At 35.7% G+C, this 12,102-nt stretch overlaps 1 long non-coding RNA gene across 1 annotated transcript; it reads left to right on the forward strand.

Moving 5' to 3' along the window:
• Positions 1-2,583: 2,583 nt before the first annotated feature.
• Positions 2,584-11,545, forward strand: LOC110857226. Its single transcript, XR_002548637.2, has 5 exons — positions 2,584-2,776; positions 9,812-9,954; positions 10,031-10,062; positions 10,138-10,213; positions 10,788-11,545. It is a non-coding gene; the product is annotated as an uncharacterized LOC110857226 (long non-coding RNA).
• Positions 11,546-12,102: the final 557 nt, after the last annotated feature.

Here is a 12,102-nt window from a genome sequence, read left to right on the forward strand (position 1 = left end):
ACAGCTTTGCCGAGTCAGATGCAAGGTTCTGTTGTATAACGTCGCTATATTTATTTATGCACAGTAAATAAACCCTCGCCGTTGGAAAATTTTGTAATCTGCCTTTATATTCCTAATTTGTACCACCATTAGAGCAATTATTCCTAATTTCAAATGAATATACTGGTAATAATAATTTCAGCTCCATGGAACAATTAAAAAATCAGTATGGGTCACCACATGAAATGTTGGAAATTCTCATTTGTTTATAAATTATAAACAGAGGGTGAGGGCTTGCATTATAATTTATAATTTATAAATTATAATGCAAGTTATGATTCGTATACTATTCTTATTAACAAGTTACTCGGCTACAATACAAAAAATCATGTGGTGCTTAGTTATTTCTTTGCAAGCTCCGAATAAATTACCTTGTATCTTGAAAAAATTATTTCAAATAAATATCTTGTATCTTGTATCTGGGATCACAGCAGATAAAATCTATCTTGTATCTTGTATCTTGTGTAACTCTAAGTATTTGTATTTAGTATCTTGTATCTTGGGGTTTCGTTCAAATATTTTGTATCTTGTATCTTGTATCTTTGAAACAAATTATCTTGGCCAACCCTGTATTTATTACGCGGATCGAATATTGCTGGATCGGATCCGATCCGATCAATGTTATAGTAAACGGTAGGATAATCCGGTGGAATCAGATTATGTATACCAGATTACCAACCCTATGTATTTAAGACACAGTTTCCTATTAAAAATATGAAAATTCCAATAATTATCTGTAATAAAGAGTGTGAGCCGCCAGGTGGCTGCTACTTCTTGCGCTTTCCACAATTTATTGTAGAAGAAATGTGGAAACTGTGCAAGAAGTCGAACATTATTTAGGCACTGTGCCGACAAACGAATTGTACCTCAGTCAGTATTTAGGCACGTGGAATTCTTTGCATACATGGAGCTGAGTGGGTTTACATATTTCTTCATCTTTAATTGGCTGCGGTAGGTGTGGAATATTTTCAAGCGATACGCCACAACTTATTACTCAACTTTCCGTGATATTTCATTATCATATTTTGGACAATAAAATGTGTTTGTTGGTTCAGTATACCGGAGTACATAACGAAATTCAGCATTATTATCGCCTTTGTTCTCTAGCAACTTGCGAGCATGTACATACATACATACATATGAATGTTAGACCTCGAGTGTACGCATGTATGCTGTAACCACTCAGCCCATACTCGCTTGTGTGCTCCCTCTGAGAACGAGTAGTGCATCTACGTGCACAAGGGGAAGAAGTAGTGATGTGGAAGTGAAGGAGGAGCAAAGCAGTAGCCATAGTTGTAAAATATAAAGTCGTGTACATTTGCCAAATGACAGTCAGTAATAAAGTAACCTTCGGACCAGCAACAACCTTCTCCTTCTTCCAGACATTGCTTATTGCCTGGCCAACCCGTCGCCAGCATTTCATCATCACATTATCATCATCGTCATCGCATCATTATCAGCATCAAGGGTCATAGGGCGAACGAGGACTGGGTCAAATGGTAGTAGAGTAAGGGGGACACTGGGACTGAGCCGACCAGTGAAGGGAGATGAGGTTTCAATGCAAAACATAGCCATAAAATGACCCAGTGGGCGGATGTGTGTTTATTTTCAACTTTTTCATTTGATAACGATCGAAGGTCATACTTTGTGCGTTGTTCCACAACTCTTATAAATTACAAAAATTGCAAAGCATTTTTAGATTGTTGTACATATACATTACATATTTCTAAATGGGTTATATTTCAGCCATACATATCTACATAAATGTTCATAAATATTTCTACTATTGGTTAAAAAATGCGTACATTTTTTAAGACATGTTTTCATAAAATTTATAGTTACTTATTTCAACGATTGACACGTCAATCGTTTTTGCTCAGATAAATTGAATCATAAAAAAGTCTAGTGAATTACAAATGTATATTTAAAAATGAAAATTGTGTGAAAATTATAATTATTTTTATGTTTTAGTGTAGCTACATCTTTACCTATATTTCCTCTGGTCAAAGCTATACGACAACTCTTCGGATATTTGACTTGCACTTAAAAATGACCAGTATAAAATTTGATAATATCTCTTATGTATAATAATAAATACATTTTAAAACCAACATCCTTGCCAGAAATGGAGATGAAATTAATCATTACATCATTACTTTTGCATGGAGATGAAGTTAATATTAGGTAATTAATATTAAGCTAACTAATAATAAGATTAATATTACGTACATTTCACCCTCCAAAGTAATTAACTTTATTACGATATGCATACATATGCACATATTTACGACGCAAAACTTGCACAGAAAGTTTTCCCAGTTCTGAGAACGACTAAAAAATTTCCATGCATTTGAGTGATGTTTTGCTGTTTTGCTTGATTATATAACTCCTCCACCCAGATAGAAAATTGCATGAGTTATATAACTGGTACCTTAATGCATGGTTTTTTATTGGTTCGACTTGTTTATGCATTTGTTTACCAAACCTGTTTACTGAGTGTAAGGTTGAATTATCTGCATGTTAACCCCACGTAATACAAAGCTACAACTGCAAAATGTATTTTTGGTCTCGATTTGTTCACAAGGAACCAGTCTGATTCTCGAGCCGTTCAAGGAACCAGTCTGACGATTTTTTTCAAGCCAGACAAGATCCCAACTTGTTGAAGAACTTCACAGTTTGATACATTCGTCCCTTTGTTCGGTATTGCAAATACCGAAAAATAATCCACCGGATTCGGGTAAGATGATTTGATAGGAATTTATCTCTGAATCAGGCAGAAAGGTGATTTCGGTCTTGGGGGTTATATTTGTCTCTGGTGCTCTGTGAGGGTATACACACTCTTACAAATAATGCTACCTTTTTCAGTAGTACATATTTAACTACACTCTAAATTCTATATTAAGGCCCTGATCTACTGAGAGTAGTACATGTCCGTGGAAACGTTTTTGACCTTGAATAACCCCGAAACGTTTTGTCGTAGCGGGTCAAAATTTTGAACAGAGGAGCATGTTATCCTCAGATAGTTGTGTGCAAAAATTCAACTCTCTACTTTCAAAAATGCCTCTCCCATAGCCCCCAGAAGTCAAAACACTCATTTCAAATCTTTCCAAACTCCGTCTAAAAAGCTCGGTCTCTGCAGAAAAGATTTTCTTTTCAAGTATCCGAACCCAGACAAGTCAATTTGACTTACATTGGGGGATTGTACCGGTATTTCACTATTCGAAGTAATTTTTATCTCCAATCCAGCTTCAAGGTCCTTTGCATTATCTTAGGTCAACTTTGCCGTCTGGGAAGACGTTGCGTGATCATAAAAAATCACCTCATTTATTTTTTTACCACACAATTTAGGAAAATGTTGTTCTAAAAGTGGTTTCAATACACGGTCCACATAATACTTTGCAGGTTCCTTCACTTTTTGGGGGACTTTGATAAGTGGGAGGACACCACGACCCGACATTGCACCCACCACCATAAACGTGTTGCAAAAGTTCTCCTCATGGGAAAGCACAAACTTGCGTGAATTATTTTCGGCATTTGTCGTGTAGTAAGCGCTTCAAACCCAATTAGTAATTTGTAGGCAAAATAGTGCTTCGTAAAATGTCACCAACAACACACTCTTATTTCCTAACAGAAATTTTGAATACATTGTTTTGCAAAGGCGGGCGCGATTTTTTTCTTGTTTTTCGGTCAGCTGATGCACACGAGCTTTCCGACGAAGTCGTGTTTTCAAAATCTTAATTTATCTTTTCACTCAACGCTTAGACACCCTAACCCTACGAGAAATTTCCTTCTTGGTCGGTGGATTGCCTTTTGAGGTCAATAGGTAAATTTTCCTAAGCACGGTCGGAATTGACACTATTTTTGCCTTCTTCTAGGGGGTGGTGGTTGCCCTCTACTCAGAATTTCTCGCTTTTCACCTATATTCTTAAATACCTTATTGATTCTGGATTTCGAAAATCTTTTTCCTTCACTTTTAAGATGTTTTGTTATTAGGCTAGACGAGTACTTAAGTTTGCAACGAGTTTTTATGACTGCCTCACCTTCTGGGGGCTGTGGGGGAGGCATTTTTGAAAGTAGAGAGTTGAATTTTTGCACACGCCTACCTGAGGACAACATGCTCCTCTGCTCAAAATTTTGACCCGATGCGACAAACCGTTTCGGGGTTATTCAACTACAAATTTGTTTTCAGATACACAAAATACTCTCACAGTGGAGGCGCAAACCATGTTCAGCCCAGATAATTTTTTGACCCTATTAGTTTGAAAGAGCAAGTCTTTACAAACAATATTTGGTTCGGCACTTGGGCAGATGCGTAAATTTCAGCACGTTATGGGCGCCGCAAGTTCGCAAAAACGCACGAAGTTGAGCTCGCGCTGGGCATTGCCCGAAAAATTATGCGTTTTTGCGAACTTGCGGCACCCATAACGTGCTGAAATTTGCGCATCTGCCCAAGTGCCGAACCAAATGTTGTTTGCAAAGACTTGCTCTTTCAAACTAATAAGGTCAAAAAATTATCTGGGCTGAACATGGTTTGCGCCCCCATTGTCAGTATATATTTAGCCGATTCTAGAGGCCGAGATTTTTAAATTTAGCTAGGTCTCTATGTACCTATGATGTGTCTTACCTGTGGTTTGTATTCGTACATAGAGTGTGCAGGAAAATGTCGCGCTTTCCGTTTATCAGCGAATAAGGCTGGTGGTTGCAGGCCCCGTTCTAGGCCGTCTGGCGCCTTAGGCAAAACTATAATGGCGCCCCTGCATACGTGCTCATGCCATCGGCGCTAGAAAGCACTTTTACTGCACCTCACTATATAATCGTACACATATTTTGGTTTTGCACTAATTGCATTTACACACATGACAATTGTTTACATAGGTTTAACTACAGATTTTTAATTCCAGAAAAATGATTGACTCTTATTATGAAACAGAAGCTTCATACTAACAAAGGAAAGGCGTAACGTGGTCATCTCCGCGAACTGAAACATGGGTAATTTCGATATTTCGGTATTTCGATATTTCGATATTTGAATATCGAAATCCTGCAATTTATGAATTAATTTAATAAATTTCGGGTGTGCCAAGTAGGGCATGCAATACCGGTACCATTTTTCAAAACCGGTATTCGGTATTTCCGGTATTGAGACCTTCGGTAATACCGGTATTACCGACACCATATGTTAAATTTGTTAAACATGCTAATATCAATGAAAATCCTCGCACAAAGCAATTGCATACGTTTAAGACAATTAAATGCTTGTGTGTAATCATATGAATAAGTATTATTACAGAAGTGAACATAAATATTCTTAAAAACTTTAGTTATATGCCTAACTTCGTAATAATTTATCAGAGCTCACGGGCAAAAAATTACCCCCGATTCAAATTTTACTCATTGTATTCCCCAAACTTCTGATTATTTACTCCGTATCGCAGCCTTTTCAAATTCATCCACTTTTAAACGTATGCGCTTAAACTAAAACTATTGAACTGTTTTAACATCATCGTCATTTCGTGTGTGCGCTCATAACTGCCTAAGGTATTTTCAGCGATTTTAAAAATTTGAGCCGTGAAATAGTTTTTACTTGACAGTTTTTAGTTGTCTATTTATCAAAGTACGGTAGCATATTTTTGGCGTTGCTACCATATCAGCAACAGTTATTCAGCCGTTGAAAATTTCGTATTTTCTCTCAGAAACTCAAAACCTACAGTGTTTTACATCTAAAACATTTTTGCTAGAAAACTTGAGCTTGTCGGAAATTTTTCTAGAGGACAATCTGCATGACAAAACGATTCGATGTTCTATTTGGGGAATTAATTTCTTCAGCATTTTTTTACACAATTGTTTGAAACTTTAAAAATAAATGCATACTGCATACATATGTACATATGCAGTAATTAAAATAATTAAAAATTAATTCAAATATATGATTGGTACGAAAAATGCATTGATTATAATCCGCCAAATTGTGACCATCAACTTGTTATTTTAATTTTGGATTTAATAAGTGGAATTTGGTTAACTGAAAGTTAGTCTCAATATGTAAAATTTATGAAGTGAATACCGGTATTGGTTAGCTCAAGACCGGTATTCGGTATTCGGTAATACCGGTTAATACCGGTACTGGAATACCGGTATTGCATGCCCTAGTGCCAAGAATTCCAACCAAGTAGGGTGTAAAAAAGAAAAATTCAATTTAGCAAAGTTGGGGGTGTAAGTAAGAATTCAATTTTCGAAAATCTGAGGTACAACCAATTCAAAATAATTAGATTTTCAAAACTTTGGGGGCGTAACCAAGTAATAACTGAATTTTGGGACGTTTGGGGGTGTAGCCAAGTTATAATTCATTTTTGGAAACCTTGGAGGTGTAACCAAGGTAAAATACAAAATTAAAATCTCGAAATATCGAAATCACGTGCCCTAGGCGCGACTACTTTTAAATTTTTAATCTCAGAAATAAGCGGTCCAACTTTTTCGTTTTGAACGAAAATAAAATTGCAGCCAATGCCTGGATTTTTAAAAATTCAGTCATGTTTCCAATTTTACCCACTTAAAGATTCAGCACAGCTTTTGCTTAGAATTAGTTCCCTTAAATCATAATAATTTTTTTCACTTTCAAAAAGCTGATATTTTCGTGCTACGAGCTTTTCTGAAACTTTCAAGACTCAAAAACCATATGTTTTAATTAAAAGTTAAAAAATGAGTTTCTATCAACTCCTGACCTAAGTAATTTTAAACACAAATTGTGCATAATTTTTTAGATCGGGTAAAAATGTCATAAGCTAAAGCGTTTTGACTAAAAATTTACCAAAAAATTGTGCCACTGCACTGGGTAAAACAATGGAATTCAAGAAAACGCAAAAATATATGACATATTTTTGAGTTTTCTTGAATGCGATTGTAAAAGAATAGTAATAATCAGAGAAATTAGTAATAATAAGAGAACAGTTCTCTTATTTCTGAGGGTGAACAATTTAAAATCGGCCCGGTCAAAATCGGAGATAACCACCTCACACTTTTGTTTTTAACTTACAATTTGTCGTGGAAACTTAAAATTTGTAAGAATCCACAACAATAAAAAATTCCGCAAACCTGTTTTTATCTAGTGTACAGGGGCGTCTGCTGGCGCCCCTCAAATTCTAGCGCCCTAGGCGGTCGCCTAGCTCGCCTATACCTAAAACGGGGCCTGGGTGGTTGTATAAATATGAATTTATTTAATGTTTTAATAAGAATGCATATAATCATGACAAAAATTAAAAACTACTAAATTTCCGTTGTTTAACTGCAAGATGCCACGCCAACGAAAATTCTCGAAGGCTTTGTTATATAAAAATTAGTCAACGAATGATCCTATAATGTCTAAAATTAGGATGGAAACAAAATTTACCCGGGTCTCTAATTACATAGAGTCGGTCTCTAATTGTAGCCGCGTCTTCTGTGACACCCAGTTATGGATTAAATAGCCCCGGCTATAAATTGATTATCTATTTACCGCATACTAAATTCAGACTAACGTTAACTTGATAAAGAGTAAAGTTTACCTTAGATTTAGTATAGTTTGCTTAATATAGAATTCAGAGTGCATTTACTTTTTCAAAGGGTAGCATTATTTTTAAGAGTGTAATCTGACAAACTATTTATACTAAAAAGTGTACTATTTCGTCAACCTTATTCCGAAATCCAGAGTAACGATAAAGGGCAAAGTTTGTGACCAAGGTAGTGGCTACTATTCAGCCAGTATTAATAGTCTCAATTCTTTAGAAATTTGTCTGAGAGGTTATTTTTTTTTTTTTAAATAATGTATATTATCGGCCAGGAAACCTTTCAGATTGTTTTCAGACTATAAGTATCGGCTGAACAGTAAGTTTAAATAGAGGTAATTTAAAAAAAATAACAATTCGGAACATGCTTTGGGTATAACCTACGACATTATGAAGGCCACGATTGAATTCGCGGGCCAGGGATCAGAAAATATAGCCATTAAGGCGACAATCGATTGGTGCAAATTTATTAACGGGACACCCATGTAATTGTCATTCTTCAAATTCAGTAAACAAGTTTGGTATTTGATTAATTAATGCGACTTGAATGTTTTTCTCGATGCGGGTCGTAAATTGTGGCGAGACAATTGCACCTCACATTCCCCACTTTACGAGGCTGTCTGACCCGACTGTCAATTAGTTTAGGAGAAAATGGCAATATGTGAGTTGTATAAGCCGACAATTTATGTAAAAAATTTCAAAACAAGGCTTGGTTAGACTGCATTGTTGATTGTTTGGCGAAAATTAAGTGGTCGTTAAAACTGAAGTGTGGGTTGAATTTGTCCAGCTTCAGAGTGCATAGTGTTGCATATTTATTATGGTGAAAAAAACTGGCTGCATTTCTTGTTAGTAATTGAAGCATAAATATTTACTTGATGAGGTCACAAGATTTGGGTACCTTAAAATTCCAAGGTTTTGGAATAAATTGTTTTAGTATCTGTTTATGCCAACTTTTCGATACACGAGTTTAAGTAGACACAGGTAAGAAAAAATAATTACATTTGTGTACAAAGAATTTTTGCAATTATTAAACCTTTTTAATTAAAAAAATATGTAGACCTTTAAACAGTTAAATTTTTCGTTGACAAATCAGTTAAGGTATTCAAAATGTAATTTGATCAATAATTCGAAGAAATTGAGGGCCACACTAATATTTCCAAAGAACAAAATGAGGTTATGTGTACATTAAGAGTTCGCATGTTTGCATCGTAAATTAATTTTAAAGCCAAAAGTTTTTGCTAACCTTATTTTTTTGTGATCATTGCTAACAATTCGAACTCGAAAGGAATACCCTTATTGAGATTCAGGGATGGAAAAATTCTAAACATAGAAATTTAAATAAATCCATGTTTTCAAATTTTTGATAAATTTATCAAACTAACTAAATTTTGTTTGGTCGAAATCTGAGTCTACCCACTGAAGTTTACCCCTTGCATGTGCATACTTACATAACTCACCATAATTACACCTTTAATTCATCTCAACGAGTATGTACGTAATGCGAGTAGAATCTTTACAGACTCGAATTTATTATCCGTATCCATTACAAAAACTTGCTACAATAACCAGACTTGATTGCCGTTTACTCATTTAAGTATAGAATTGTTCATATTCGCAACACTTGCTACACATATGCATACATAAACACATATGTAGATACCTGTGTAGACAGATATTTTATGTAACCGTATCTACATATTTAATTACGTCCATACGTTTACATCCAGCACCTGTTTTTATACCAGACCTGTACCTAAGTACATTTATGCAAATGTACCGATTTACGTAACAGGCGAAGAATACAAGGTTTTTACTTATTATGCAGTGACCGCAAAAGCAGAGGGGACATTAAAATTGTATAGGATAGGAGAGAGAAGGGGCATTAAATATATAGCATGGACAGATAGTGGGGACATCAAATAACCGTGATCTTGACATTATCCCTCTCTCCCTAACCTTCCGCGGCCACTGATATTATGGATGCAAGTTTCTTGACTTGTCGTACATATGTACATGTGATATGCACATGTTATCGAGTCACGTAATCAGTTTTATTTACCTACATAAGCCGTAATGATTTCTTCCCTCTTATGGAGAAACTTGTCGGATGGACAAAGTTTCAGATTTTATGCAACAATATGCAAATTTAGAAATAAAAATCAGACATGATCCCGACAACGAGTCTATCCACGTAGGCACTTATTTATATATTGTTACATTTCTTTCTTCAGGTTCACGTAGAGTTTACCGAGACTGGATTGAGGACGGTCGTTGTTTGTTTGTTGCCGTTTTAGTCTCAACTGAAACCAGATTGAGATTGAACTTTGGAGAGAACGCAGTATTCACTTTTTTAAGGATGTTGATTCAAGATTAGGTACTCATTAATCTCTTTTTTGTCTAGTCGGTCTTGATTAAGGTGTTTCTTTATTTAACCAGTTGTTTAATTTTAGTCAAGAGGTGAAGGTCCGCAGGGGGTAGCGAGGTGAAACTAATTTTGATATGTTTGCTGATTTTTTTTTATTTGAGGTAATTTAAATAATTTCTCGTGTTATTTTAGAAATTCAAAACTATTTAAATTACATAAACCTTCTGAACACACGAATTTATGCCGAGATAAGAATTACAGATATTTCGTAAGTAATTTTATGCTATTTCAAAATTTAATTTTGTTTATTCTTTTCGGTATTTTAAAAGTTAGAGGGGCATAAATGTTTTACGAAATGAAATTATTTACATAACCCAAAACTAGTCTGGAGTACGAGTTAATTTTCAGTCCATCAGTATCGCATAATACTGACGAATTAAACACATTTATTCATTCAGTCCAAAACTATATTACTAGAGGTTTCCCAGCGTATGCTCTCCGATTTTTGTTTCCAGACTAATGTTAATCGATCAAAAATTTAATTAACATGAAACTTGAAAATTGCAATATCTCCAAATGCACTGGTTTGGCGGAGATAGTTGCGTTTGAAGAAGAGAAGACGCGATAAACGTAGCGAACTTTGCTCTTCCCAAATGGACTATGCGTTTTCTCCTCTTCGGATGGAAATATCTGTGGAAAACCTGCGAATTGGGAGGTCGTGTCTTTTGTAAAAAGGTTATTTGTGATCGTTTGACACCAGTTGAAAATAGGAGAGCGTACGCTTGGAGGGTTCCATTGTAAGAGAAGAAGTCAGGATAATAAATTTATGTTTCATATTGCAGAACGCCGTGCAACTTCTCACTTTAGAAGGATTTGAACTTCCCACACAAATATGGAGAAAATCTTCCCTATTATTCTCACAACGGCGACTTCTGAGCTTTACTTAGCCGATGTGGACATTTTAAGCGACTTATTCTACACGACCACCTCCCGTCAGACCCAGACTTCCAATGAGGCCGACTTGTACAGAGAATATCTCGATATTTGTGATCAAATTGATGACATTCAAGTTATCGACTGGGACGAGATAATCGACGCCATTCCAATCCCAGAATCGTCACCGCTACACAAAAATAATGAAATTGAGATAACTACCATCTTATTGCAAAAGATTACCACAGCTGAACCAGTTACCCCAACTCGTACTAAACCGGATGTTACAGTCAAACCGGAAGTGGAGAAGGTTGCTGGACCCAAACCCAGATTATTCAAATGTCCACAATGTGGACAAACTTTAACGACGAAGACCCACCTAAAGCGGCACATTCACCTTAAACATTCCCCCGACGATATTTCCGTCACGTGTCCAACGCGTTTGAGGCGGTTTGCTAATCAGGTCAATCTCGACAGGCATCGCCGCTCCGGAGTAAACAATGCCGTCAGCAGGTTAAGGACACACATGCACAATGCATTTTCGAGCATAGAAATTCCCGGTGGGAAACTTATTATGTATGTACTTATTTACATATTTCCCACCTATTTAAATCTTTGTCTGGCTGAAGTAGTATGTACATATGAACATATTTACTTACAGATTGAGGTGAGAAATGAAAAATATACTACGCAAAATATATCATGAGAATAAATATATTAGGTGAAAATGTACGTCACGTTAAACTGTTGAAGATAAAATTGTCTCATTAGACATTTTAAAAATATGCGAGTTTAGAAAACGCTGATCATTTACACTCTTAGAAAACTGATTTCAAGTCCTGACTTCAAGTTTGACAGTCTATTCTTATCTTCTGTTTCGTTCCAATTAAAAAATCGCTAACATTATTAGAAAATTAAATTTTCATAACGATTCATACTATGGGTCTGATGACAACTTAGGCCCAGTAACACAAAATAGGAAACCTACAATACAGACTTCATTTAGCCTGAGCGAGGTACAGAGTCCGCTTCTAAATTGTTATCCGAATTGACCGGCGGATTGTTACCAACCTCCGTTGTGGGGATGATTAAATGTTTGTTAAATATTCTCTATTATTTGGCAACAAATTTTTAAAGTATTAAGAAGTCCTTCCCCTTGACCAGTGGGTTTTCATTAAAATCTTAAACTTCCAAGACTGTATGTGCTACCCAGAAGTAGATTTT

The sequence above is a fragment of the Folsomia candida genome, unplaced genomic scaffold (assembly GCF_002217175.1).
Source record: "Folsomia candida strain VU population unplaced genomic scaffold, ASM221717v1 Fcan01_Sc018, whole genome shotgun sequence".
In the NCBI taxonomy this organism is placed as follows: domain Eukaryota; kingdom Metazoa; phylum Arthropoda; class Collembola; order Entomobryomorpha; family Isotomidae; genus Folsomia; species Folsomia candida.